This window comes from Lutra lutra, chromosome 4 (assembly GCF_902655055.1).
Source record: "Lutra lutra chromosome 4, mLutLut1.2, whole genome shotgun sequence".
Classification (NCBI taxonomy): Eukaryota; Metazoa; Chordata; class Mammalia; order Carnivora; family Mustelidae; genus Lutra; species Lutra lutra.
In genome coordinates, this window is record NC_062281.1 from 191,651,696 (window position 1) to 191,679,625 (window position 27,930).

The following is a 27,930-nucleotide window of genomic DNA, read 5'->3' on the forward strand; positions in this document are numbered from 1 at the left end:
AAAGAGAATCTCAAGCAGGCTTCACGCCTGGGTCCAGTGCGGAGCTGGATCTTACAACCCTGAGATCACGACCTGAGCTGAAATCAAGTGTTGGGACGCTTAACCAACTAAACCACCCAGGTGCCCCTAAGGAATTGTTTTTCCTGCATTTTTTCCCTATATAGTTATCTGGTTGTCCCAATGTCATTTATTAAAGAATTCCTCTTTCTCCTGTTTCTTTTAGATAATGGTATTATGTCTCTGATGTGACCTCTGTATACAAAATGAAATCACTTCTACCTATAGTAGGACACATAAAATGACTTAACAAAAGTCCTTGATATTTTCAAATTCAATAACCAAAGTAATCCCCATTTTCTAAAGCTTGCTGAAAAGAGAATAAGGAAATTCTTCCAAATTTCATAGTGGGGGAAAAAAAAGACCCACTAGATATTTGACCTCATTCACCTTGATTAAGTCATTTAACTTCTCCAAGCCCCAGTTTCTTGACCTTTACGATGGAGATAATAATACACCTCCAGGGCTATTGTCAGGACTAAGCTGACGAAGGAATACAACATGGTTTGCATGGCACTTGGGACATAGTAAGCTTTCAGTCAGTCAATGGTTTAATAGTTGTCTTTATTAAGATGTATTGTCATTACATTATCAGCCTCTCAGGAAGGCCATTCTCTCCAGCTTTACGGCTGGGCCGTAAAGTTCTTGCATGGGCTTGTTGTAGTTAAAGAGATCTAGTTTGCTAATTTTATGGTGCAATACCGTAATATTATGCTTTGTAGCAATGTGAAGTCTTGAGACTTCTAAATCTACATTTTATTTTGAAGTAGGCTCTACATCCAATGTGGGGCTTGAACTCAGGACCTGGAGATCAAGAGTCACATGCTCTTCCAACTGAGCCAGCTAGGCACCCCTTAATCTAGATCTTTTTTTTTTTTTTTTTTTTTTTTTAAGAGGGAAGAGAGAAGGTGCAGAAGGAGAGGGAGAGAGGGAACCTTAAGCAGACTGCCTGCTGGGTGTATAACCTGTTGTGGCGTTTTGTGGAGCTCGATCCTACAACCCTGAGATCATGACCTAAGCTGAAATCAAGAGTCAGATGCTCAACCGAGTCGGCCAAGCACCCCAAATCTATATTTTTATAGATAAATGACAGTAATGGCAAGCCCTAATTATGATAAATGTGGTTGACTGGTCTTGAGAGCCTCTCCCCTCCCTGCTTAATGTAGTGTAAGATCAGGTACCTTCTGAAAAACTGTTGTCCATTTGCCCACCGCAGGGCTGAACCTTTATTAGAAAGACCGCTCGCTCTTGTAAGTGTAGATTGTGATGGACACTGAAGCCTTGTAATACATGTAAGCCATCTAATACACTTTACTCCTTGTTATTTCCAAAACTGATGTTGAATAATTCCATCCATATCTAGGATATCCGGAGCCGTTTACTGAATTTATTATGTTGTAAAATTCAGTTCTCACATTATTAGATATATAATGAGGTATTAACTACGTTTCCCATTTCATAGCTGAAGGAGTAGCCTCAAGAGAGGGTTTTTCTTGCTGTAAGTTACTCAGAAAGGAAATGGCAAAGACCCGTTTGTTTTTAGATCTCTTAGGTCACAGTCCAATGATATGTGCTAGTCCAAATTATTCTTAAAAGAAACTGCTGCATGTGGAAATTGTAATCTGAATAGATATTCCAAAGAGAAAATTATCACTTTATTTGAAATAGATGAGTGAATTATTTTGCGCTGTGTTCTATCCCTTAATTATTCTATTATATACAGATCTGAACTCCTTCAGGGAGAGTGTATGGTATGAGGACACCAATAAGCATTTACAGTATATTAACAAACCAACAATAGGTTGATGATTCGCCCTGGATTCATGCCAGGGTGTGTGAAAGAACTCAATAAACATGATATGCATTTCAAAAACTGCTAGTCATAATTAAAATTTCCAAACCCCTCATTCCTATAAATTATATTAAATAGAATATGAGCATTTGGCCTGCCCCTCACTCCCCTTACAGCACCGCAGACCCTGTGATTACCAGCCTTTTGGGAAGTGGGACAGAATACTAGGTTTCTCAAAGGAAAAAGGTGATATTTGGATTAAAAAAAAAAAAAGGTTTTATTTTTCAAACTTACGGCATAGGGTTGTGCACACTGCTCTCTCCCTAACATTCCTTCTGCGACTGGGGTTCTAGTCCCTTCTTTATTCCTTGAGGAGACTTTCCAGGCTTTTCCTCTTTATTATATTCTTTTTCAAAGAAGCAGCGCGACCTGCGAATTTCGTTTTTCTCTTTCTTAATTAATCTTCTGCTGTAGATTTATTTTGAAAACGTTCAATCCCATCAGAATTTCTTAAGAGTCCTTAAGCGAATCGTCGGAACCCACTCCATGTCCCCCACCCCCCGGGAATATGAGTCCGCGTCTGAAGTGGCTGAAAACGCAAATTGTGACCCTGGTAATAGCAAGGGCAGCGGGACTCTGGCCGGTCGCGCCTGTGGGACCAGCCCGCAGCGCGCCGTGGCCGCGGCTCCGCACAAAGACGCGCTCCGGTGGTGGGGGGAGGGCCCAGCCCCAGCCCACCGCCGCCCGGAGCGCGCGCTCGAGCCCGAACCGCGGCGTCGGCACAGCCCGGCCGCTCCCCTCCTTCGCTCCTGCTCTTTTTATTAGAAAGAAAAAAAAAAAAAAAAAGGGAGAGAGAGGAGGGGGGAGAGAGAACGAGCGAGCGCAAGAAGTCCCGCCCCTCCGCCCGCCCTCCGCCTGCCCTCCGCCTCTCGTTGGCCCGACCTCCGTGCGCGTCACGTAGGGACGCGCCAATGGCGAGGCGTGATACTGCGAGGTGGGCCGGGCCCGAGCGCGGAGTGGGCGGTGGGTCGGTGCAGCAGCCCCGCCGCGGCTCGGCCACCATCGCCGAGGCGCCGCTGCTCCCACAGACGCTCGCGAGCCGCCCCCCGCGCTTCCAGCCTCCTCTTCCTCCCGCACGCCCGAGACACTCGCCCGCCTTGGGTCTCGCCCCCGCCTCCGCCTCCCCCGTGCTCTCCCCTCGCTCGCCTCCCATATTGTCTCTGCCTCATTTTCTCTCCTAGTTGAGGAAAAAAAAAAATCACCATCATCCTCAGAGAGCCCCTCGCCCTCAGAAAAACAAAACCAGACATGATCCTGGGCTCCCGCTTCTGAAGGACTGGCCGAGCGAGGAGCAGGGAGCTAGTGGAGACCGTCCCAGAGGTCAAGGGAGGGAAGCCCCCGCAGCCCCCGGCCCTGTCCCCGCGGCCGGCCACTTCTCGGCCCGAGCCCGGCGGTCCCCAGCCCCGCGGGCCTCCCGCCCCGTCCCCCTCTTTCCCGGGAGCCGGACGAACACACCTCCATTGATGGTGTAGCGCATTCGGGGAAGGTAAGTCTCCAACTTGCCGGCGCGTGGCAGCTGCCTTCTCTCCTGGCCGCTCGATTTAGGGACGGGCGTGGGGCGGCAGGGGGTCGGTTTGGACTCCTCGGTGTGTCGGGAGCCCGGAAGGGGAGGCCGGCGTGCGAGCCGCGCGCGTCCGGGGGGACGGGAATAAAGGGCCGGGGACTTCTTCGGCCCTGCCGGGGCCAGGTAACTGTCCCATTCGCCTGCCGACCCCGGTTCTGTCTTTGCTGCTTATTCATGATCTTGTCGGACTTGTCTGAGGTTAAAACCTGTTTCATGTGACTAAATTACTGGCTGAACTGGGGGTTGGTGTGGGGGGAAGGAAAGGAAGTGAAAGACCCAAACTGTAAATTTCTTGACTGTTTGTGGATTTGGGGGTCTTGGGGGAGGGCTTTTCTTAAAGTAGTATTTTCACAGTAGGGAAAGAGTCCTTCTTTGTGTTCTAAATCTCCAGTTCTTTGCTGTGTGTGATTACTAAATTATGAAACCCCAAATCACTTGCAGGAGAATGGGATTCTTACTACCATGTTTTGAGTTCTGCTCCCTGAAAGAAAGTGACTTCTGTTTTTATTTTTTTAAGGTTTTGGAAAGAAGAGAGGTAGTTTTACATAGAGAGAGAGAGAGAGAGAGAGAGTGTGAGTGTGTGTTTGTGTGTGTGTGTTGGGAGGGGAAAGTATTGCAGGTTTCCTTTGAAACTGGTTGCTTGAGAAGTTGTTGAAAGGAAAACAAAATGATTCATTGTTGAATTGTCATTTTCCTCTGCCTCTTTTCCAAGGTTTGCTTACAATCTTTCTGGATTACAGACTTCAAACATTGATTTAAGCAAAATGTGTCCTTGAGAAACTGGGTGCTTTAAATGTTTCAGTATGTGTTGCTATTTTAAGGGACATTTAGAAAGTAGTTTTGTATGAATCCTGAAATAGCTTTCCCCAAAGCAAATTTTTAAACACAAAAAAAGATAAATAGTAAAAGGGAAACTTGGTGAATTACAAAACAAACATTTTGGTGTAACATAAATTAATGCATCCTCTGTTTAGATATGGAACAGTTTTGATAATTGCTTTCCATTTAAAGAGAGACCTTTTTGTCTGATGTACACTGGTTTCTTTAGTCTCAGTCTGTTGGGGGAGGGGAGAGAGGATGGATCTATACAATAATAAAATGATCTTTGGGTAGCTATTTCCTTCCATGGATTTGCTTGCTGAGTTAATTCCACTGTAAATTATAAACCAGTTTTGGTTTTGATGGCCTGGAGGAAAAGCTGGCTTCCAGCTCTCCCTGTTGTTGTTGAGGTCGAAGGGAAAAGAGGCAGAGGCAGGCAGGCAGGCAGAGACACACACACACACACACACACACTCACAATACCAGGCTGAGGGCTCATTGTTCTTCCATACACACATTCATTCTCTCTCTCCCATATTTGGGACTAGGTTTGCACAGACAAACACAGCTCTTTTTGGGAGAGAGGAGAGAAGATGGGGGAAGGGTGGACGCTTTTCTTTTTCAGCTTTCTTTCACCCATCTCATGTCTGGCTTTTTTTTTTTTTTTTTTTTTTTTTTTTTTTTTTTGCAACCTTATAAGAGGCAAAAGAGTATATCGGAAACTAAAGGACACTCAAAAACATGTTCAGAGACTCGACTCCTCCACCTCCCTTCTTTCCTCTGCAGCCTTAGTTTCTGCTGCTCTTTTTTTGTGTATGTAAAGATGAAAACCCTTTCTATATGTCGTGATCTTATAGTCATCCTTCCTATTCCTCATTGCCTCTGACTTTGTTGGGGACAGTGACTTGTTCAGTTGACTCTTATTGTAGTGAATGTGATCAGGGTCTTTTCTAGGTAGAAGTAGATTGTCTCAGTTAAGATGATAATGATCATATTTGTGGTTAATATTTAGCAAAGAGTGTCTGTGTGTTTTGACATTTTAGTGGTCTGATGGTTGATAATCAGGTATGCTGGCTATTGAGATGTAATTTTTTTGTTTTGTAAGTAGGGGTTATAAAGAAAGATCTGTTTTTCTCTTTCCGGGGCTGGTGTAGAGGCTTCCTTGACATTGGACAGGGAATACGCTGATAGAGTCCGCCTGGCTTAAACCCAGCTCTGGGCCAAGGATGGAGGTTGGTGTGAATACTGTGGGTTGCAGAATAGCACCTTCTACCGGTTAATTGCTTTGAGGGATCCTGATGAAGAGGATGGGGGAGGGGATTAACGGCTGAGGCCTAATGATTTTCTTTTGAACGCAGTTGTAGTGCCTTCCTGCAAATGCCACTTCCCTGAGCTGCTAATGCAGATTCCTTTGACTGGCACGGATGCATCAAGGCTTTTTATGTTATTGGCTGTGTCTTGACATTAATTTGTTCTATTATCAGAAGTATTTACAAATAGTGACTTCCAAAGACTCTTTTGAATTGATACTCTTTTATGAAAAACATAGTTTGTCTTAGAATACTAAACAAAATAAAGGGATTTATTTGTGTTCTTGGTGTTAGATATTATACGTACACTAGCAGTCTTTAAAAAGTTTTCAATATCATTAGTAAAAAGTCAAATAGACCTACCCAGTAGAAAAGAAAAATCCTAGCTCTGGACCCAGGCGTTTTCTTCTGGGATTTCTTGGGGATGGTGGGGAAGTGGGGGAGAGAGGAACTCACTAAAATCAGTATTTTTGCGGATGTAGTAGTGTTGTGTTGCAGTAGTGTTGTTTTCAATTGTCATAAACAAATGAAATTAAGTCTGATAAGTCTGATAGGATGACTTACTCTCTGGGTTAGGTTAAAAAAAAAAAACAGAGGCAAGAGAAAATGTGAAATGAATGTGTACACAGATTAACACAGAAGGCCAAATTCCTTCCCAAAGACTTGTAATCCAAAGTGTAGTTTCAGAGATAATCTGTTTGATAAATGTCTAGAAGGTTTTTTATCACACATCCTACCCCATCTCTGTTGTTTTAGTGGAGTGGACTCTTGGGAGAGGTTTGCAGAGGCAAGGGGGACTCCGCATAGAATCAACACCTGTTTCAGACTCTAAGGAATGTGATTTCTGATTCACTTTGCTTTCAGAACTTAAGAGTGTTACCCCTGAAGTTGTGTACCTTCTACAAATGAAATGTGAACAGTTCGAATGTATTATTTATTCAGTAGGAATAGAGGGTAGTAATTTCAATCCAGTATATGCTCTGCCAGTGTTTTGTTGCAAGGTAACTAGAGTAACTGAGAACGGGTTCACAACAAAAAGGTAATCCAAATCAAGAAATAAATGTACCAGTTACTTTTTCACCTTTGACTTGGTGGTCAGTCAAAAGGTTTCTAAAAAGTAGGGTAGAATCACTGTAAGTCTTGAAACAATTATATGTATTGTGTACAAAAATACGCCAGGTGCTATAAAAACACACACACAGAGGAATATGACCTGTGCCCTTCTACAACCAGTGTATGTTGGATATTATTATGGATTGAGTAAGCACCCATTAGTTTTAAAATTAGTTTTGAATCTTTAACATCTTGTTCAAATCCCAGTAATCAAAAAAACATTTAAGTAGTAAAATAAGTTGTATATACTGAGTTCTCCTGGGAACTCTGTGCTTTCCAACTAACTGTGTTTGGCTGCTGCTTTTGCAGTTGATGTAAAGGTTAAGATAGCAGAAAATTCAGATGTTTAGAGTCATTAGTGTAACATAGTTGTGAACTTCATTTTACACATACAGACACCCTGAAACAATAGTTATTGTTTTACATAATCACTCTCTGATAATGCTGTGCTCCGGCTGATCATAGAGTCTTTCAACAACTAGAAATTCCTTTTGAATCATGTTTAAGTGATTGTTAATTATTAGTAGTATCTTCATAGTTATTCCAACTTTGTAGCTTTGCTTGTCCTGTTTAAGTGAACATTTATTTGTTAGAAAATGGTTAAGATTGCTTAAGCCATTTTTTTTTTTTAAGATTTTATTTATTTATTTGAGAGAGAGAGAGCATGAGAGGGGAGGTCAGAGGGAGAAGCAGACTCCCCATGGAGCTGGGAGCCTGATACCGGACTCCATCCCAGGACTCCGGGATCATGACCTGAGCCGAAGGCAGTTGCTTAACCAACTGAGCCACCCAGGTGCCCTGCTTAAGCCATTTTAATGAATATTTGATCGCATTAACTCAGACATGTTCAAATCCTAAATATATGTACGAGAATGAAGTTTTGGTTGGAATTGTGATTTGTATAATTAACTTGTTGGTGTGCCAAGTAATATAATCTATGCCATGTGTCTGTATATTGGCTAACTAGGTCAGATTGGACTGCTAATACAAGAGGTTTTTGGTAAAGTGACCTGTTTGTGTCAGTGTAAAATTGTTTTTATTTGGTAAAATTTGCCAGTGTATCAGCAACCATAAGCAATATGTTAACTTGTGAAATATTTCCTTATATAGTTAGGTTACAAAATGATATGACCTCTAATTCATTAGACCACTTAGTATTTGAGGAATCTTCACAGCCTAGTTGTCTTGGGCTTTTGCATCAGAAGTTGAAGTTATAGGCCATGCCCTAATTTAAAACCAGTTATACATATGATTTGTAAAGGTTTGGTTAGGCTTATTTGGTTGCAAGGAACAGAAAACCTTCAAGTCATTTCACGCATTGGAGAAAAGAGGAACAGAACTGGAAACCTAGAGAATCAGGCCTCACAGAACAAGAACCTCAGGTTCTGGTGGGCCTCATGGATGCTGGAGTACTGTTTGGGATAAGGATCCTGCCCAGCTCCAGTGACCAGATTACCTTGTTGCCTCCTCAGCAGGAAGGATTTGTTGAGACATACCCTGGTGCCAGGGCTGTTCATGGTTGCGCAGGCTCTGTGTAGCATAAGGACACCACACCACTCTAAAGGGGATGGTATTGACATTGTGGGCCTGGAATAAGCTGAAAGAGAGCTTGTGAGCAAGTCTGGCAATGCCGGATCTCTAGACAGACTCTTAGAGCAGCAGGGGAGAGCCCCTCTTAAAAAAACCCACGCTAGCACATGTGGTCACACACATACTCAGCAGAGCATGCATGTACTCATTCATTGACACCTGTACGTGTTCACCAGGCTCCCAGAGGTCTGATTCCTGACCCCCTTACTTCTGGAGGTGGGGAGCAGGGTGAGTGGGCTGGTGGTGGCACTTAATGTATGGGGGCTGACTAAATTTGTGGGGAGTGTGAGCAGGTGAGAATGTGGGCATGTGTCTGCATGTATGAATTCGGAGCAGCTGCCTGGGGACTCTCTGGAAACCTTTCCCTCTCTGGGCAGAACATGGTTGCACTGGGGAGGTGTATCAATGCTACAAAAATTTTGGTTGATTCCTAATGAGAAGCAAAGGCTGAACACTGATTTAAAAAGATGTTTGTTATATGAAGACATTCAGGTGAATTTAAACTAGATGCTCCTTTTTATATCCAGTGCCAGTGTTCCCCTGCCCTTCATTCCTCTTTCCCTCCCCTCTTCTTTCTTTATGTGTGGGTCCCTGAAGTGACTGAAGGGGTATCATCAGTTTGCAATCCTGCTGTCCTCTTGCTGTCTCAACAGCCTAAAGTTGTTGAGGTCGGATAGTATTATACTAACTTAAAATATTTTTTTACTGAAGGCAGGTATTATGCCCAAGACCCTAAACAGGCAGGGCTGGCTCACCTAATCCTCTTCTATTCACTCTGCTCTTTTCTCTCTGGTTTCTTTGTGTCTTTATGCCTCTGCTCTGCTTCCACTTTTTCTACTAAGGACTCATTATATATTTAATTAACGTTTCCCAAGAGAGGATCTGATAGGACTCTTGGTTAAGGGTTTGGAGCCAGACCATTTCTTAAGCTACCTACCAGCCTCCCAGATGGTGGATTGTTCACTTGTTCAAGCTGTATCTCACTGAGGTACACAGTAGGAGGTATGGGAATGGGAGGCATTCTGAGCCATGGCCTATGGGAGGGGATTTTTTCCTACTGTTAAATCCTATCATGTTTTTCCTATCTTTATTTTCCTGACATCTGGTATGGCTGTTGTTGCTTTTGATAGCTTATCCAACAGTTTATTTTCCTTTAAAAACTGCATCATCATAAATGGTAGTTAAGATTTCTTTTTTAGGTGAGATCATTTATTACATCTGTCTTGTATTTTTCTTGGGAATCTACCCACCTATGTGGTTTACCTTCCTGCCTACCAGGTCCTTTATTCCCAAACTGTATTCATGGCACACGAATATGCTGCGAATATTTTAAGTATTTTGAGTCAAGTAAATTTATTTTTGTTATTATTTTTTATTCTTTTTTTTTTTTTTATAAAGATTTTATTTATTTGTCAGAGAGAGAGAGAGAGAGAACACAAACAGGAGGAGCGGCAGAGGGAGAAGCAGACTCCCCACTGAGCTAGGAGCCTGACATGGGACTCGATCCCATGTCCTAGGATCATGACTTGAGCTGAAGACAAATGTTTATCAGATTGAGCCACCCAGGCATCCCTATTTTTTATTCTTTATTTATATTTATGTTAGTTAGCATATACTGTATTATTAGTTTCAGGGCTAGAACTTAGTGATTCATTGTTTGCATATAATACACAATGCTCATTATATCAAGTGCCCTCCTTAATGCCCATCACCCAATTATCCCTCCCCCCCTACCCTCAAGTAAATTTATAATGTGCCTTAAAACCTTAAAGGCTCAGAAATATCTTGTAGTTTACAGAGGGTTTTCTCATTTTTCTGTTTGTTTGGTTTGTTATTTATTTATTTTTTTTAAGATTTTATTTATTTGACAGAGAGAGATCATAAGTAGGCAGAGAGGCAGGCAGAGAGAGGGGGGGAAGCAGGCTCCCTGCTGAGCAGAGAACCCAATGGGGGGCTTGATCCCAGGACCCTGAGACCATGACCTGAGCCGAAGGCAGAGACTTTACCCACTGAACCACCCAGGCTGCCCCTATTTTTGTTTTTTTCCTGCCCCAAAGAATACATTTGGCCTTCTTATGGAAACTAATATTCTATAGAACAGTTTGAGAAACACATGTAAAATTAATCCTTCTTAGTCAAGCGACTTGTACTTTTCTCCTGGATAATGAAGTAAGTTTGGTGTTACTATTACAGCACTTTGCTGCTGTACACTGTTTTTCTTCAAGCAAGCTTTGCACTCCAGTACTTCCAAGGGTACTTTTCCACCTTTTACATATGTCTTTCTTTACATATGCCTTTTCCACCTTTTACATATGTCATTCTGGAGTGTGTGTGTGTGTGTGTGTGTGTGTGTGTGTTAAGTAATCTCTTCACCTAGTGTGGGGCTCAAACTTGACCCCAAGATCAAAGGTCACATGTTCTACTGACTGATCTAGCCAGGGGCCCCATTCTGGAGTTATTTTTGATTGTTCTATCTATAATCCCTCATTCCATCTTTAAATCAGATCACAGTCAAATCAATATTTTCTTTTTTTACCCCACTTCACTAGCTGTGCTCTTATTCAAGGATGTAATCACTTCATTTTTGGACATCTGCAGATATAAACACTGGCAAGAATCAACAAATATTAAAAAAAATCCTCAAGTACATGACTATAGCTCATTGAGGTAAACCTTGCAGACATGTAAAGATGAAGAGAACAGCCTTCTAGAAATTAATGTCTTTACTGGCCATTTATATACACATAATTGTTAAAAGATAAACATAAGTGTTTGAGAGACACAAAGTGCCATGGGGTTATATTAGTGATGTATTGCTGCATAAAAAATTACCTCAAGACTTGGTGACAATACAGTAAATATTTATTATCTTCCAGTTTCTGTGGTCATTCATTTGGGAGCGGTTAGGCTTGAATGGTTCTGGCTCAGGTCTCTCTTGAAGTTGCAGTCAAAATGTTAGCTGGGGTGCAGTCATCTGAAGGCTTGATTGGGGCTGGAAGCTCTGCTTCCCCATGGCTAACTCTTTTGGCTGTGAGCAGGAGTTCTCTGAAGCGTCCTGCTGTCTGTGTGGTTACCTGAGTGACCTCGTGATGTGGCATTTGGCTTTCTTCAGAAGGAGTGGTCAAAGAGAGAGAAAGAAGAAGCAAGAAGGAATGCTCAATGCCATTTCTTTCTTTCATTTTTTTTAAGTAAAAACAAAAAACAAAACAGATTTATTTATTTATTTTGGTGGGGAAGCAGGCAAGATTTTGTGCATGAGTTGGGGGAGAGGGAGAGGGAGAGGAAGAGAGAGTCTCAAGCTGACTTCCTGCTCAGCATGGAGGCTGATACAGTGGCAGGGCTTAATTCCACAACCCTAAGATCATGAGCTGAGTCGAGACCAAGAGTCAGACGCTCAACTGACTGAGCCACCCATGTGCCCCCTCAATGCTTTTTCTGACCTAGTCTCAGAAGTCAGACATCATCACCTCTACCATATTTTATTAGTTAAAATCAAGTCACTAAGTCCAGTCCACGTGCAAAGGTATAGAAATTAAGCTCCACCTCTTGAAGGAGGAATATCAAAGAGTGTAGATTTATTTTATTTTATTTTATTTTATTTTTTTTTTAAAGATTTTATTTATTTATTTGACAGAGAGAAATCACAAGTAAGCAGAGAGGCAGGCAGAGAGAGAGGAGGAAGCAGGCTCCCTGCTGAGCAGAAAGCCCGATGTGGGGCTCGAACCCAGGACCTGGGATCATGACCTGAGCCGAAGGCAGCGGCTTAACCCACTGAGCCACCCAGGCGCCCCAAAGAGTGTAGATTTATTTTAAAACCACTCTGGGGGTCATCTGGGTGGCTCAGTTGGTTAAGCAGTTACCTTCAGTTTGGGTCATGATCTCAGAGTCCTGGGATCTAGCCTTGGGTCGGGCTCCCTGCTGAGCAGGGGAGTCCGCTTCTCCTTCTCCCTCTGCTTCTCCCCCACATGTTCTCTCTCTTTCTCTCTCAAAAAATAAAATCTTAAAAAACACCCCCCCTCCCATAAAACCACTACAGGGGTTAAAAGGAGAAAAATGTAGAAGACTTAAAAAATGTTTTCCCTTTTGTTTGGTTATCCTCAAGCAATGCTTTACTTTAACTGGAGATTAGTTGCTGGATCTTAGAGGAGAGTGGCATGACCATAACCTCATTCATCTTCTCCTTCTATCTTTGTTCAGATATCATTTATTCTCTACCTTCTTCCTGTTGTTCTTACATCAGGTTTAATTCTCTCTCTCTCTCTTTTAAGATTTCTTTACCCACTTGAGAGAGAGAGGCAGGGGAAAGGCAGAGGGAGAGGGAGAGAAATCCCTGAGTAGACTCCCCAGTGAGTATGGAGCCCAGTGCAGGGCCAGATCCCAGGATCCTGAAATTATGACCTGAACTGAAATCAAGAGTTGGATGCTGGGACGCCTGGGTGGCTCAGTTGGTTAAGCGGCTGCCTTCAGCTCAGGTCATGATCCCGGCGCCCTGGGATCGAGTCCCACATCGGGCTCCTTGCTCAGCGGGGAGCCTGCTTCTCCCTCAGCCTCTGCCTGCCATTCTGTCTGCCTGTGCTCATTCTCTCTCTCTCTGACAAATAAATAAAATCTTAAAAAAAAAAAAAAAAGAGTTGGATGCTTAGCCAACTGAGCCACCCAGGGACCCCAGATATAATCTCTTTCTATTAAAACTGTGCTTAGGATGCCTGCCTTTTTTTTTTTTTTTGGTTTGGCTACTGTGAGTTCTTACCAAGTATCTTTTTTCTTTTCTTCAGTTCGTTTACCCTCCCGCTTATTATATCAGTTTTTTAGGGGGGGGTCCATTGAGGCATTTTATTTAAAGATTTTTTTTTTTTAAATTTATTTGACAGACAGATCACAAGTAGGCAGAGAGGCAGGCAGAGAGAGAGGAGGAGGAGGCAGGCTCCCTGCTGAACAGAGAGCCCGATGCAGGACTCGATCCCAGGACCTTGAGATCATGACGTGAGCCGAAGGCAGAGGCTTTAACCCACTGAGCCACCCAGGTGCCCTGAGGCATTTTATTTATACATAAGTATTACATCCTGGGAAAAAGAATCCCAGGGTTTTTGCTCCTGTGTATTTTTGTCTTCTTCATGGTCCATGATGCCAGCTGAGGTTATTAATACAATGAAACAAAACTGGTGGGACGGGAGTAGGTTATTATGCCATCTTTTTAGACCTTTGAGTTGCACATAACATCGGGGGCTGACTGCTCCACATGTTTTTAACCTGCCTGTGAGGTTCACAACAGTTTTTCCAACTCCAAGAACGTCAGTGATTTCAAATTCACCAGTGTAGCCATGCTTTATCATCACAGTTAGAAACCGGATAATGACTTTGGAGCATGGCCTAATGAGAACTTGGCATTTGGCTCTCTTCAGCATTGGTGATGCTCTTGAGAGCCTCAGCCCAGGACATTCTTGTGCACCATTATGGCCGCATTGAAAGATGGTGAAAAGACACTTACATCTTGTGTGAATGATTATTGCTTCCATTTACATCTTAATGTGTGTGTGTGTTTTAAAGATTTTATTTATTTATTTGCCAGAGAGAGAGAACATGCATGAGTGCACAAGTGTGGGGAGTGGCTGGCAGAGGGAGAAGCAGGTTCCCCGCTGAACAAGGAGCCTGATGTGGGACTTAATGACCTGGGCCAAAGGCAGACGTCCAACTGACTGAGCCACCCAGGCATCCCTGTATCTTAATGTTGTCGTGTTCTTTCCATTAGATTGTAAAACCATTGAAGTCAGAAAGCTTTAACTACAGCAGTATATATGCTTACATGTTGAATTAAATGTATTCTAGAAGACACATTTCATTGTATCTAAGATGTGGTCATTAGTAAGATGTACCATTGTTTTATGCACTGCTAAGAGTGAAAAAAATGCTAACAATTAAACTGTGTAAGATCTGTCTCAGTTCCCATGCTGTATAAATGTAAACATTGGAGATCTTAAAATCATTGAAAGGTGGTCATGTATTTATGTGATCTTTTCATAGCTTTATACCCTGGAAAACATAACTGAAGATAGATCTTTAAGCAGATTATTTTCTCTCATAGCAGCAGTGCTATAGGTAGTGTTATTGTCTAAAGATTTAGCATGAAAAGTTTAGTTATGATGAACAGTACAATAAAAACAGAGCTGCTACCATAAACCTATAGTCATTATAGTTAATTTATGTTCTAGTGTCCTTAGAGTAGGTGTAACTATTATATATTTTGATATGTAATACAGTGTATGTTATATATATATAACATACAAAGTGTTATATATATATAACATACAAAGATACAACCCTACTGCATTACCAGTTTGGCCTAAAATGTCAACTTTCAACTATTTTAACTACTTTTTTCTTTTTTTTAAAGATTTTATTTATTTATTTGTCAGAGAGAGAGAGCAAGAGTGAGCACAGGCAGATAGAGTGGCAGGCAGAGGCAGAGGGAGAAGCAGGCTCCCTGCCGAGCAAGGAGCCCGATGTGGGACTCGATCCCAGGACGCTAGGATCATGACCTGAGCCGAAGGCAGCCGCTTAACCAACTGAGCCACCCAGGCGTCCCGTCTTTTTTTTAAAGATTTTTATTTATTTATTTGACAGAGAGAGATCACAAGTAGGCAGAAAGGCAGGCAGAGAGAGGAGGGGAAGCAGGCTCCTTGCTGGGCAGTTAGCCCGATGCGGGGCTCAAACCCAGGACCCTGGGATCATGACCTGAGCTGAAAGCAGAGGCTTCAACCTACTGAGCCACCCAGGCACCCCATTAACTACTTAATATTTAAGTAGTTTCTCATGATTGAGAAAACATATTGTTTCTCATGATTCTGTTTATTAACTTCTCCCCAGTACTGTTTTCTAATGTGACCTTGTTCTACCTAGTGTCTAGTTTGCAAGTTTATAAATATATAGCCCTAATCTCTTTCCTGAGTTCCTGATCCACATTGCCCTCTTGTCTCCTTGGATGGCTTTTGAATACTGAACCTTAAAATGTACCAGTTGGTATTTGTCCACTCTTTTTTTTTTTTTTTAAAGATTTTATTTATTTGTCAGAGAGAGAGAGAGGAGAGAGAGCGAGCACAGGCAGACAGAATGGCAGGCAGAGGCAGAGGGAGAAGCAGGTTCCCTGATGAGCAAGGAGCCCGATGTGGGACGCGATCCCAGGACTCTGGGATCATGACCTGAGCCGAAGGCAGCTGCTTAACCAACTGAGCCACCCAGGCGTCCCGGTATTTGTCCACTCTTAACCATCATACTATTGAACAAAATAGTTAAGAGCTCTAGACTCAGTCCCCAGTCTGCTGCTTAATAATTAGGCAAATTGGGTGGTTCAGTGGGTTGAAGCCTCTGCCTTCAGCTCAGGTCATGATCCCAGGGTCCTGGGATCGAGCCACGAATCAGGCTCTCTGGTCAGCAGGGAGCCTGCTTCCCTTCCTGTCTCTCTGCCTGCCTCTCTGCCTACTTGTGATCTCTATCTGTTAAATAAATAAATTAAAAAAAATTAGGCAAATTACTTACCTCTCTGGGTCTCAGTTTACTTATTGTAAAATGGGGGATAACAGTTGGAGGACCAAAGTAATTGATATGTACAAGATGCTTAAAATGTTTCTGGTAAATGGTAAGTATTCACTAAGTGCTAGTCTTTAAAACTTACTTACTGTTATAATTGTCTAGAGATCTAGCTTTCTGTTATGTTTGCTTCTTTGTTATCTGCAATACTCAGTAACCAGGAGATACTTAGGATCAGTGGGTCAACTCTACAGGGCTTAAATAAGTGCTGAGTTACTAACTAAAACTTTCATTATTTCTTGGATAGGAAATGCTACAGAATTGTATATGATTAAATACCAATGACACAGACTGTAGAGTCATAGTGAGGTTTGGGGTGTTAATGAATTGTGATCAGAATGTAATAGCTTAGTTGTTTTTCTTCCTTGTGATGATCCTGAGGGAGATATATATAAGTAGAACCATGGTAAGTGGGAAATTCAGGATATTTTATTATTAATTGGGCTTTTGGCCAAAAGAGCCATGTAGAGTTGTCTAATACCTTGGGTTGTAGCAATTGGTTAAACTTAAGGCCTGGGCAAGGGATCTCCCTTCCTCCTAAATCCTACTATCTTACTATTCTTAGGCTGGCTTCTTTACAGAATGCCCAAAGAGAGAAAAATGAGCAAGTGTATGATAGCAAACCCTCATATATATGTGTCATGTTTGTCATGTGTCAAATCTGCATTTGATCTTCAAATTTATAAACAGGTCTAGTCAGTGTTTTGGACTCTGACCCAATCAGGTTAGTATTCTTTCCTCTTAGAGAGATCCAGGAAGGTAGGGGATGGAGAGAGAGTGCAAGGCATCTTGTTGGTCCAGCTTTTGCTCTTTAGTGAGCTTGGTTTAATGGCCTGCGAGGAATAACTAAACATGGTTGGCCATCTGTCTAGCAGCCCTCCTTTCGGACCTTTTTAATAGGACATTCCCTGGGAGCTAGGGGGAACTGCAAAATATTTTTTTAAATTTAGGGATAAGTTTACTTTTTGAGATGAAATTAAGGAGAAATGTTATGTGAAAATAAGATTTGCCATTTGGAAAAGTGACCCACCATTAGTGATAGCTGCTATGGCATTTTGGTAATATGTTGATTTTAATTTTGGTAATGGGAGTATAATCTTTGAGGAATATGATTATGTATGATTATGTTAGTAGAGCAGGATTGAAGCCTAATCATATTATACTCAGTCTGAAACACGAACATGGTAGCAGAAGGGGTATAATTAACTTGGGAGGCTAGAAGAGAGGCATCTGGAGTGTTGCCCTCGAATTCTGCAACCTCAGGTATATTGCTGTCAATTCCAGGAGGGCACTGCTTTGGTCATCTTTGTGTCCTTTGTATCTAGCGTGTGAAGAATGTAGCAAGTATTCACTTGTCACGTGACTGATTGGATAATATTACTGTGTAGTTTATTGAGGTCAATTATACAGGAGATTTGGCTTAATCTCCTGACTCCAAAAGATATTCAGGATGCTGATTTTCGGACAAATTCTTGCTAATAACATTTTTGTATCTTACATATAGTATAGAAAGACATTTCAGTGCTTCTTAGTTTTTTGAATCATCAAAAAAGTTATTTTAATCCTAGGAAATATAAAATATGTATTAGAAATTGTTTAGTGAAGTAGTACTTAATAAATACATACAGTACTCTTTGTAGGTTTGCCTTTTTTTTTTTTTAAAGATTTTATTTATTATTTATTTGACAGAGACAGACACACAGTGAGAGAGGGAACGCAGGCAGGGGGAGGGGGAGAGGGAGGAAGCAGGCTCCCCGCTAAGCAGGGAGCCCAATGTGGGGCTTGATCCCAAGACCCTGGGATCATGACCTGAGCTGAAGGCAGATGCTTAATGACAGAGCCACCCAGGTTCCCCGTTTTGCCTTGTTTTAAGTAGGATTAGGTATAGCTGTGAGTGGCAGAAACCCAAAATAACAATGGCTTGAACAAGGTAGAAGTTTCCTTTTTTTTCATGTAAAGCATGGACAGCCCTGAGCTAGTATGGTACCTTCATGCTCATTAGGAGTCCCAATTTTCTCCTTTTAGTCAAAAAGCATCTCTAGTTCTTCTGGTCAGTTCTGCATTCTTACAAGGGTGGGAGGAGGAAGGGGCAAAAGCTTGGTATATCCCCAACCTGTGAGGATACTTTCCAGGAAATTACACACATCACTTCTGCTCTGTCCCTTTAATTATAACAAAATCCTCAGGCCACTGATAGCTGCAAGGGAAGCTGAAAATGTAGTCTTTCGTGGAGATGGCTATGTGCCTAGTCAAAAGAAATCAGAGATTCTGTTAGTTTGGAGGAAGGGAAGACTCCTTTTTGCAGGACAGCTGGCCCTCTGACCAAATCCCAACAGATAATGTGGTATTAACACATTGGATAGCGATGTCTGGGTGGCCTTTGGCTCAGTTCATGATCTCAGGGTCCTGGGATCAAGCCCCACAACATGCTCCCTACTCAGCAGGGAGTCTGCTTGTCCCTCTCCCCTCTGCCCATCCCCCCCCCCCAGGTCATACCCTCTCTCACTCTCAAATAAATAAATAAAATCTTGAAACACACACACATATGCACACACATTGGGTAATTTGCCCTTCAGTATTTTTTTGACAGAGAGAGAGAGAGATCACAAGTAGATCACAAGAGCAGCAGGCAGGGAGAGAGGGGGAAGCAGGTTCCCTGCTGAGCGGAGAGCCCGATGTGGGGCTTGATCCCAGGACCCTGAGATCATGACCTGAGCGAAGGCAGAGGCTTAACCCACTGAGCCATTCAGGTGCCCCAGTATTTTTTTTTTTTTTAAAGATTTTATTATTTGAGGCATACTAGAGCACTGGGCGTGGGTGGGTGGGGCGGGGTGTGTGTGTGTGTGTGTGTGTGTGTGTGTGTGTGAGATTGCCTTTTAAGGAGGCATACTAGAGCACTGGGCGTGGGTGGGGGTGGGGTGTGTGTGTGTGTGTGTGTGTGTGTGTGTGTAGAGAGAGAGGGATCCTTACCTGTCCTATTTCTGTTGTTTGTGGTATAGAACTATTACCTAATTAAATAGGAAAAACCTGTGCTTTTTAGACTCTTGCCGTTTCTTATATGCTTTAGTGAAATACCATTTTAATTCATGTATGAAATGAGGCATACATGGTGACCTAGCTCTTATGCGCCCTTGATGAGTTTTCTCCCCAATAGGAATAAGACATGTACACTGTTGACTGCTTGATAGAGGAATGTGTCTCAGGAGGGGATGATCCTATGGTTTAAGAAAGAGAATCAGCTCTGGCTGGGGGCATTAGGGAAGATTTGGTATAGGAGGAGGTGTTTAACCTGTGTTGAAGGATTGGCAGGATTTGGACACGTGATAAGTAGGTAAGAGGATTTCAGGCAGGAAATTGCATGGAGCAAAGGTGGGAAATGGGGAGAACTCTTGTTGCTTCTATGATGAGGATTATTAAATACGTTTTGATTTCCTTTTTTTAAAAAATTCTTTTAAAATGTTCAGTAGCGGATGCGGGCACATGTAGTTCTTTCAGCTGGAGTAGTTTATATTCGAAGCTGTTACTGGTAGCTGTTCAGACCAAGTTGCTAAGAGTATTTTGGAGAGGAGTCCTTTGGGTTGATTTCTCAAGGAAGAACAGATTGGTTTGGCTGGAACCATGAAGCACTGGAAAGACAAGTTGGGGTCGTAGCAGGGGAGATTTAACACCAGGGGAAGGCTTTATTTGAGAGCCTGATTCATCCAAATTAAATACAAATTGTAATTATAAAATTAATATGTGCTCATTGTAATCACATTCCTACAGTTCAAAAAGAATAATGCTTATTCCCCCAATATTCTTCCAGACATTTTCTATGTATACATAAACACGTGTACACACTACATATACTATAGTGAATTCTTCTTTATTTAATATTTCAAGCATATACTTTTCAAGTCAGTACTTGTAATTATACCTCAGGTCTTTTTTTTTTTTTTTAAAACAACTGCCAGCTGGGATATTTGTATGGATCTATACTTAGTTCAGTTTCCCATCCATTGATGGATACTTAAATTGGTTCTGATTTTTTTTTTAATCCTTGTACCTGTACAGCTGTTTAGGTATATCTGTATTGTAAATTTGTAGAATTGGAATTGCTGGATCCATAGGTATGTACATTTAAAAAAAAAAGATTTTATTTATTTATTTGAGAGCGAGAGAAAGCAAGAGAAGGGGGAGGGTTAGAGAGAGAAGCAGACACCCTGCTGAGATGGGCCTTGATCCGGGGACTCCAGGATCATGACCTAAGCCTAAGGCAGTAGCTTAACCAACTGAGCCACCCAGATGCTCCAACATTTTTAATTTTTTAAAAAGATTTTATTTATTGATTTGAGAGAGATCATATGCCTATGTGAGCGCAAGCAGGGAGAGGGGCAGGGAGAGGGAGAAGCAGATTCTCCACTGAGCAGGAGCCCGACGAGGTGGGGGGGGCTTGATCCCAGGTGATCCCAAAGACAGCTGCTTAACCACTTAACCAGCCGAGCCACCCAGGTGCCCTTGTACATTTTTAATTTTGAAAGCTGTTAATAAATTGCTCTTCCAGATATGCCAGTGTGCACAAAGAATGTTTTGGAGTTCAGTTTCTTTATTTTTCCACCAACCCTGGGTATTATGAGAGTTCTTAATCTTTGCTAACCTGATAGGTGAAGAGTGTACAGTGTCATTTTAATTTGCATTTCTTTGATTATAAGTGAAGTTGATGATCTTTATAGATCAAAATTTAGTATACACATTTAAAAAAAGGTTTATATTTATTTAATTAATCTCTACACCCAACATGAGGCTTGAACTCAAGACCCCAAGATCAAGAGTCCCATGCTCTTCCAGCTGAGACAGCTCTGTGCCCTAAAATACACATTTTGTGGACTCTCAGTAATAGAGTCAGGTGGTTTATATATGGAGTACTTCTTTCTAAGTAACTTTTTTTTAAAAAAGATTTTATTTATTTATTTGACAGAGAGAGTGAGAGAGCACAAGCAGGGCTCTAGAGCAGCAGCAGGAGAGAGAGAAGCAGGCCATGATCAGGCGGCCTGATGTGGGACTTGATCCCAGGACCCTGGGAGCTGAAGGCAGATGCTTAACCATCTGAGCCACGCAGGCACCCTCTAAGTAACATTTATTTATTTAAAAAAATAATAGCCGAGGGTGCCTGGGTGGCTTAGTTGGTTCAGTGTCTGACTCTTGATTTCAACTCAGGTCATGATCTCAGGGTTGTGAGGTTGAGCCTGGCGGCTGGCTCTGTGCTGGGTGTGGAGTCAGCTTAAGATTTTCTCTCTCCCTTTCTTCTCAAAAAAAAAAAAAAAAAGCTTTATTGAGCTATAACTCACATACCATAAGGTTTACCCTTTACATATATATATATATATATATATATATATATATATATATACACACACACACACACACACACACCCCGTGGGTTTTAGTCATTTATTTTAAAATTGAGTGCCAGTCACTGCTTTATTATTTGTAGTAAATAACTGTCAAGCTGAACTTGAGGTCTTCTCTTTCTTTCCAGACTCATCAGTATATTAGGCTCAAAATATGAAATGGGAAATGCAACTTCTGCCGTTATTTTTCTAGTCTGTAGGCCTTTCTTTTTGGGAGTGCAGTCGTGGTAGTTGGGTTCTGATACGGAATTAGGCATGACAACTGCTTTGGAATCTCAGTGCTGTGATACTGGATACTGGGAGTGATTTCTTTTAAATAACTCGTTGAAACTGATTTCTAACTGTTGGAGGTAATACAGATTTTTGACTTTTTCTGAAAAGTCTGACATGAAAAGAGCTTCTGAGATAAAAAGATTTTTAAAATATGGTAAGTGTTTAAAATTAGTAAGTCAGTTTTTTTTTAAGATGGGCAATTGAACCCTTTGTAGTTACTATAAGATTTCTTAACAACTAATGTGTGTATGTGTTTGTGTTTTTGATATGATGATTATTTTGCTTCACATTAAGAACAGTAGTGATGTGGGAAAAAAACAAGACAAAACAGTAATGATCTGGCCTGTGGGTGTTCTTGGTTATAATTCACACAGACATTTTAGTGTGGAAAAAAGGATACCAGTAATTTGTTAGACTGAGTTTTTAGGGTAAACCTTTTCTGTCCTCTAGCTTTGGCTCCCATCTAATAGAGTCCTAGGCAGCTCCTGTCCAAGGACTCCCATAGAATAGTGGCCCTTGTTATTGGCCAAGTCTGGGATCCTCATCTGTATGGTTGTTCCACTTGGGAAAAGGTGTCAATATAGGCTCATAGTAGATGGTTTCTTTAATTGATTTTGATGAAATCAAATCTATCATTCTTTTGATTTTATAAGATTAGTTATTTATTTGTTTGACACAGATCACAAGTAGGCAGAGAGGCAGGCAGAGAGAGAGGGGGAAGCAGGCTCCCTGCCGAGCAGAGAGCCTGATGTGGGGCTCGATCCCAGGACCCCGAGACCATAACCCGAGCCGAAGGCACTGAGCCACGCAGGCAAAAACGTTTAGTTTCCTATTCTTCTTAGTAAAATATCCTTAAAATTGTGATTCTGTGCATTTTAACCCTCTCCATTTTCCATTATTTTTTCATCTTTTTATGCTTCCTCTGTTTGGAAAGTTATTTTTGATAGTTATTAGTTATTAGTCCTTTAAATTAAAACGTCTCCTCTTTTCCCCCCTTAACATCTCTTTTCTTCTTACTAATTTTTTCATGTTTTGGGATTTTTTTCCCTACCATAAAGTTCCTTGGCCTTTGGGGTGCAGCTTTGATTAAAGTGGATTTTTTCGGGGTGCCTGGGTGGCTCAGTGGGTTAAGCCTCTGCCTTCGGCTCAGGTCATGATCTCAGGGTCCTGGGATGGAGCCCCACATCGGGCTCTCCGCTAAATGGGGAGCCTGCTTTCCTCTCTCTCTCTCTGCCTGCCTCTCTGCCTACTTGTGATCTCTGTCTGTCAAATAAATAAACAACAAAAAAAAAAGTAGATTTTTTCTTGGGCTTTTAATTAGATTTTCTTTTCTTTAGCTCTTCCTATGGAGATTGGTATTGATGCTGACTGACACTTGGGTCAGTAGTGTGATTACTTAGGATGAGACTAATGTGAACATGAGTGGCTTGAACATAGCATTTAACTTAGCTTGTGGGTGTTTTCCATTTCCACTTGGGGCTGTTTCCTCCCTTAGAAGCACTGCCCTAAAAAAAAAAAATAGAAATTCTTGGGTAATATGTGCATTTGAATCAGTGTGAGGTTGAGAACTGAGTGACCTGTGGGAAACAGTGCATATAACTCCAGAAATAATGTTTTGCTCAGAGATGGGATATAGGTTTGATAGGAGTGAGTAACTGGATCTTTTAAACACACCGTGTATGTGCTGTGCCCTTCATGATTTTTCTTGCTTCACCAAAAAGTTATGAACCATGATAGCCTGTGAGCATTATAAATAAGCTGGATGTATGTCTTCTATTTAGCATGAGAAGATTTGCACCCTGATTCTGCTTGTGCTGTGGGCTCAGCGTGTGATAAAAGGGCCCTGCCTCCCTAGCTGTCAGATGGCAATGATCGTACATTCACTGAAAGGAAGAAATAGACATGAAAATACTTTGAGGGGCGCCTGGGTGGCTCAATGGGTTAAAACCTCTGCCTTTGGCTCAGGTCATGATCTCAGGTTCCTGGGATCGAGCCCCACATCGGGTTCTCTGCTCAGTGGGGAGCCTGTTTCCTCCTCTCTCTCTCTCTGCCTGCCTCTCTGCTCACTTGTGATCTCTTTCTGTCAAATAAATAAATAAAATCTTTAAAAAAAAAAAGAAAATACTTTGAGAATATAAACATACCCTATAAATCTGAAATACTTTAGTTTTCCTTTTCTTTCTTAGGAGCTCAGGACTGTTGCAGCCACAATCTTGCCTTTGTCTAGCAATATTTATTCTCTGTAATGTTACCTAGAGAAGTCCACTGCCATCTTGATGTCTTTCTTATAACAATGCTACATGCAAATATATCTGTTCCATCTATTTTTATGCAGGTACTAACTGCCCAGTGAGTCTTCAGCTGCAGTAGAGAATTGTGTTTTGTCCTAAAATAAATACTTTTGTTTTCATTTTATGACAAGAGACATCAGAAAGACATTTTATGAGTGTGATAATGCATTGCCTTTTCTTTTTTATTTTATTTATTTTTTAAAAAGATTTCATTTATTTATTTGACAGAGAGAGATCACAAGTAGGCAGAGAGAGAGAGGAGGAAGCAGGCTCCCTGCCAAGCAGGGAGCCCGATGCGGGACTCGATCCCAGGACCCTGAGATCATGCCTTTTCTTTTCTAACAAACTCAGCAAATTCTTATTTATTTATTTATTAAAAAGATTTTATTTATTTTATTTATTTGACACAGAGAGAGATCACAAGTAGGCAGAGAGGCAGGCAGAGATAGAGGAGGAAGCAGGCTCCCCTCGGAGCAGAGAGCCCAATGCGGGGCTCGATCCCAGGACCCTGGGATCACGACCTGAGCTGAAGGCCGAGGCTTTAATCCACTGAGCCACCCAGGTGCCCCTCAGCAAATTTTTAAATCCCAGAAATCTGTAAATATACTTTTTTGTGGTAGATTAAATGAGGATAGCCTCAATAGGTTATTTAAGCTAGGAATGGGAGCAGGTATCAGTATTTCCTGCCACCTCAATCACAGGCCCAGGAACTTATATTTTTATTTATCTATGTATTTTTCAATTTATTTTAGAAAGCAAGAGCATGAGGAGGAAGACAGAGGCAGTGGGGGAGAGAGAGAGAATCTTTTTTTTTTTTTTTTTTAAAGATTTTATTTATTTATTTGACAGAGAGAAATCACAAGTAGGCAGAGAGGCAGGCAGAGAGAGAGGAGGAAGCAGGCTCCCTGCCGAGCAGAAAGCCCGATGTGGGGCTCGAACCCAGGACCTGGGATCATGACCTGAGCCGAAGGCAGCGGCTTAACCCACTGAGCCACCCAGGCGCCCCGAGAGAGAGAATCTTAAGTAGATCCTGTGCTGAGTGTGGAGCCCACTGCAGGATCTAATCCCACAACCCTGAGATGATCCCAGCCAAAACCAAGAGTTGGATCCTAACCAGCTGTGCCACCCACGCACCCATGTTTATTATTTTTTCAAATATTTATTTATTTATCTAAGTAATCTCAACCCCCATTGTGGGGCTTGAACTCACAACCCTGAGATCAAGAGTCACAGGCTCTTCTGACTAAGCCAGGTGCGTGTTCCGGACCCAGGAACTTTTAATATAAAGATACAGAAAAAGCTAGAGTTAGCTTGTGTGATGGACATGATTGTCGATCTTGACGCGCTCTGAGAGGCCGTTTTTCTCAAGCTGCCTATTTCAGTCCAGTTGTTCGGGAAAGAAGCTGAGGCTTTTTTGCTAAGGAGTCAGATTAATTTGTAATTAAAGCAGTTAATATTGGTCTTTTTATGCAGGGGGTTGGTGAGATGGGAGAGACTGTCCTGAATCAGGGGAGAGTAGTCTGGGTAGTTGCCTCTTTCCTGAGGTGCTCATATAATTTGTTTTCTCATTTGGTTTGTATATTTAGGGTAATTTCTCTTTTAATGATGTGGCCATATTTTTGTCACTCCCTTAGAGGAATACAGGTAATGGCACATTCCTTGCATCCCCAAAGTCTGTTTTGGTTGGGCCTTGCCGGTGTTCATGCAGTTTTCTGGGTTGCCATTTGCAAGCCTTGCTGATGTGGGGCTGGCTTTGAAATCCAAGGCATCTTTTGAGAATATCAAAGGACTGTAGGAGATCTAATGTTAAGGCTGCAAAATGCTTGCAGGGTACCACATGGTGTTGATATGCTTACTGTAGTGATTTATGATCCTTGGAAATTTAGGCCTTTGATACAGCTGTCATCAAGGTGGGCCTCAGCTTTGTCTGCATTGCTCCAAAATGATTCACTTTAAGCTCCCAATATAAAAATAGACCCCTGCTTCTCTGATGTGCTCTCCAGCCCCCATCCCCCCCTAGCTTCTCTAGACCTTCTTAAAATTGAGAGAAAATATTACGTGTAAGACACCACTAAAAAGAATCTCACCTCTGGTGGGAGTGTTAGAGATTTGCATGTGCTAAAGAACCAAGGAGGAAGGAGTTTGACCTATTTTGAGCTCATCTGTGACACTTGTTTAGAAAACTCCAGTGCTACTTAGTTGGCACGGCTGCATTTCTGAGGTTTGGTTTTTCACTTTGGATGTAGTGACTGTCATCTCTTCTTTTAGGAGGTGATTGTCTAGAAGTAACTGTATGTGTACCCGTGGCACCGTGTCACAGTCACTGCAGGACCCACTTACACAGATGATTTGTGAGGGTTTTAGCCTCCTGCTCATGGTGTTACTGAACAAGGAACTGTGGCTATTTGATATAATTTTGGACACAAAATCTGTTGTTTGTGTCACACTGAATTAGAGGGGAGTATTTGAAATTCTGTTTCAGTGGATATTTTAAGAGGGTCCATAAGAATAATGGATGACTATGAAAATAGCCAAGTGCATATTTAAAAGTATGTTTCAGAGATGAGGTAAACCTGCCATGTTTATGACTACCTGTTTTCTGCTGTGAATTATTGAGCTGAGGTTTGTTTTTAGATGCATGGAAGAAGTTATACACTTGGTACCCTTTCAATTATATAAGCTTAATGGGTTATAAAAAGATGTAACTTGGGCTTCATTAAGTGAACAAGGCTCCCTTCTAATTTATCTTTTTTTCTTTGAAGCTTCACCTGTTCTGTTGATGATAAATTCTGGGAGAGATTATTCTAAGTTTTTCATGATAATGTGCTTTATTTGTCCTTAAATGGTTTCTGACAGAGCTTTTTCTTCCTATTTTCTGTTTGCTTGAGAGTTTTAGGAGAATTGTAGGTTTGAAATCAATGTCTTTTTCTTCTCAAATACATAATGCTCCCATTTCTTCTCCTGTAGTTTTTATGGGTGCCCAGGAGTGATGTGTTTAATTTGGGGGGAAAAAGATTTTGGAAGAATCATGCTTTCTATGTACCTATACTAATCATGAAAAGGAAAACTCAGTCGTTTTTCTGAAATGATAGATAAGGTGATTAATAGGTGAGAAAATGATTTTTATAGAAATGGTCTGTAATTTCAGGCCTAGCTTCTGCGTGAAGGCTGCTCTCATCCAAGTCTCCTTTTCTCTGGGTGGTCAGCTGTTAAAAAGGGAGGATGAGTGACACACTGGGCCATTCACTCTGCAGCATTCTGTTTCTAAAGTCTCTTGCAGGGCACAGTGTTAGGCACTGAGAGCAAAAAGATGAGTGAGGTGTGTCCCTGTGCTGACAGAGATCATGAGGAAATGGATGTGAATAGGAATCACTATAAGTCTGAAGAGAACTAAGATAGAAGTAGAGACATCACGCTGGCCATCAGCCCACAGTGAGAGATGTGCACGTACCATGGACATTAACATGGTACTTACGGGACATCTTATCTGTTTGTCAACAAATGGGTTCTTCAGCCCCTCTTTAGGCAGTATGTTTATTGTGGATGTGTGGCATGAAGTAATTGGGATGAGGTTTTCATGTCACTAAAGGTTTCTAGGGAGAAGAGGGTAAATGTCTTCAAGGAAGAGGTTGGGCACCCTAACCCTGTCTTCCACTGAAACTGAAATACTTTTCTATATGTGTTGTTTACTTTTAAGAACATACTCTCAGAGCTTATTTAAAATAATTGTTTTCATTTTTCCTGAGTCCCCTTTTTGGAAAAAGAACTCTTCAAATAAAGAATAAGATGTCCAGGGTGCCTGGGTGGTGCAGTCGTTTAGGTGTCTGACTCTTGGTTTTGGCTCAGGTCATGATCTTGGGGTCGTGGGATCAAGCCCCACGTTGGGTTTTGCACTCAGCTTGGTGGAGTCTGCTTTGGATTCTCTCTTCCTCTCCCTCTGCAGCTCCCACTTGTGCTCTCTCTAAAAGGAATTAAATAAACCTTAAAAAAAAAAAAAAAAGGCTTAGGGTGTCTTATACTGGAAGGACTTAGCATTGCTTTTGACCTGCCAGAGGAACTTATCTGCTTTGGAATCCTGCAGATTTTT

At 41.7% G+C, this 27,930-nt stretch overlaps 1 protein-coding gene across 1 annotated transcript in view; it reads left to right on the plus strand.

Moving 5' to 3' along the window:
• Positions 1-2,878: 2,878 nt before the first annotated feature.
• The window catches only part of RERE (arginine-glutamic acid dipeptide repeats), a 445,015-nt gene continuing 419,963 nt past the window's right edge, over positions 2,879-27,930 (plus strand). The window contains 1 exon segment of the mRNA XM_047724025.1: positions 2,879-3,395. The gene's annotated coding sequence lies outside the window, so the exon portion shown is untranslated.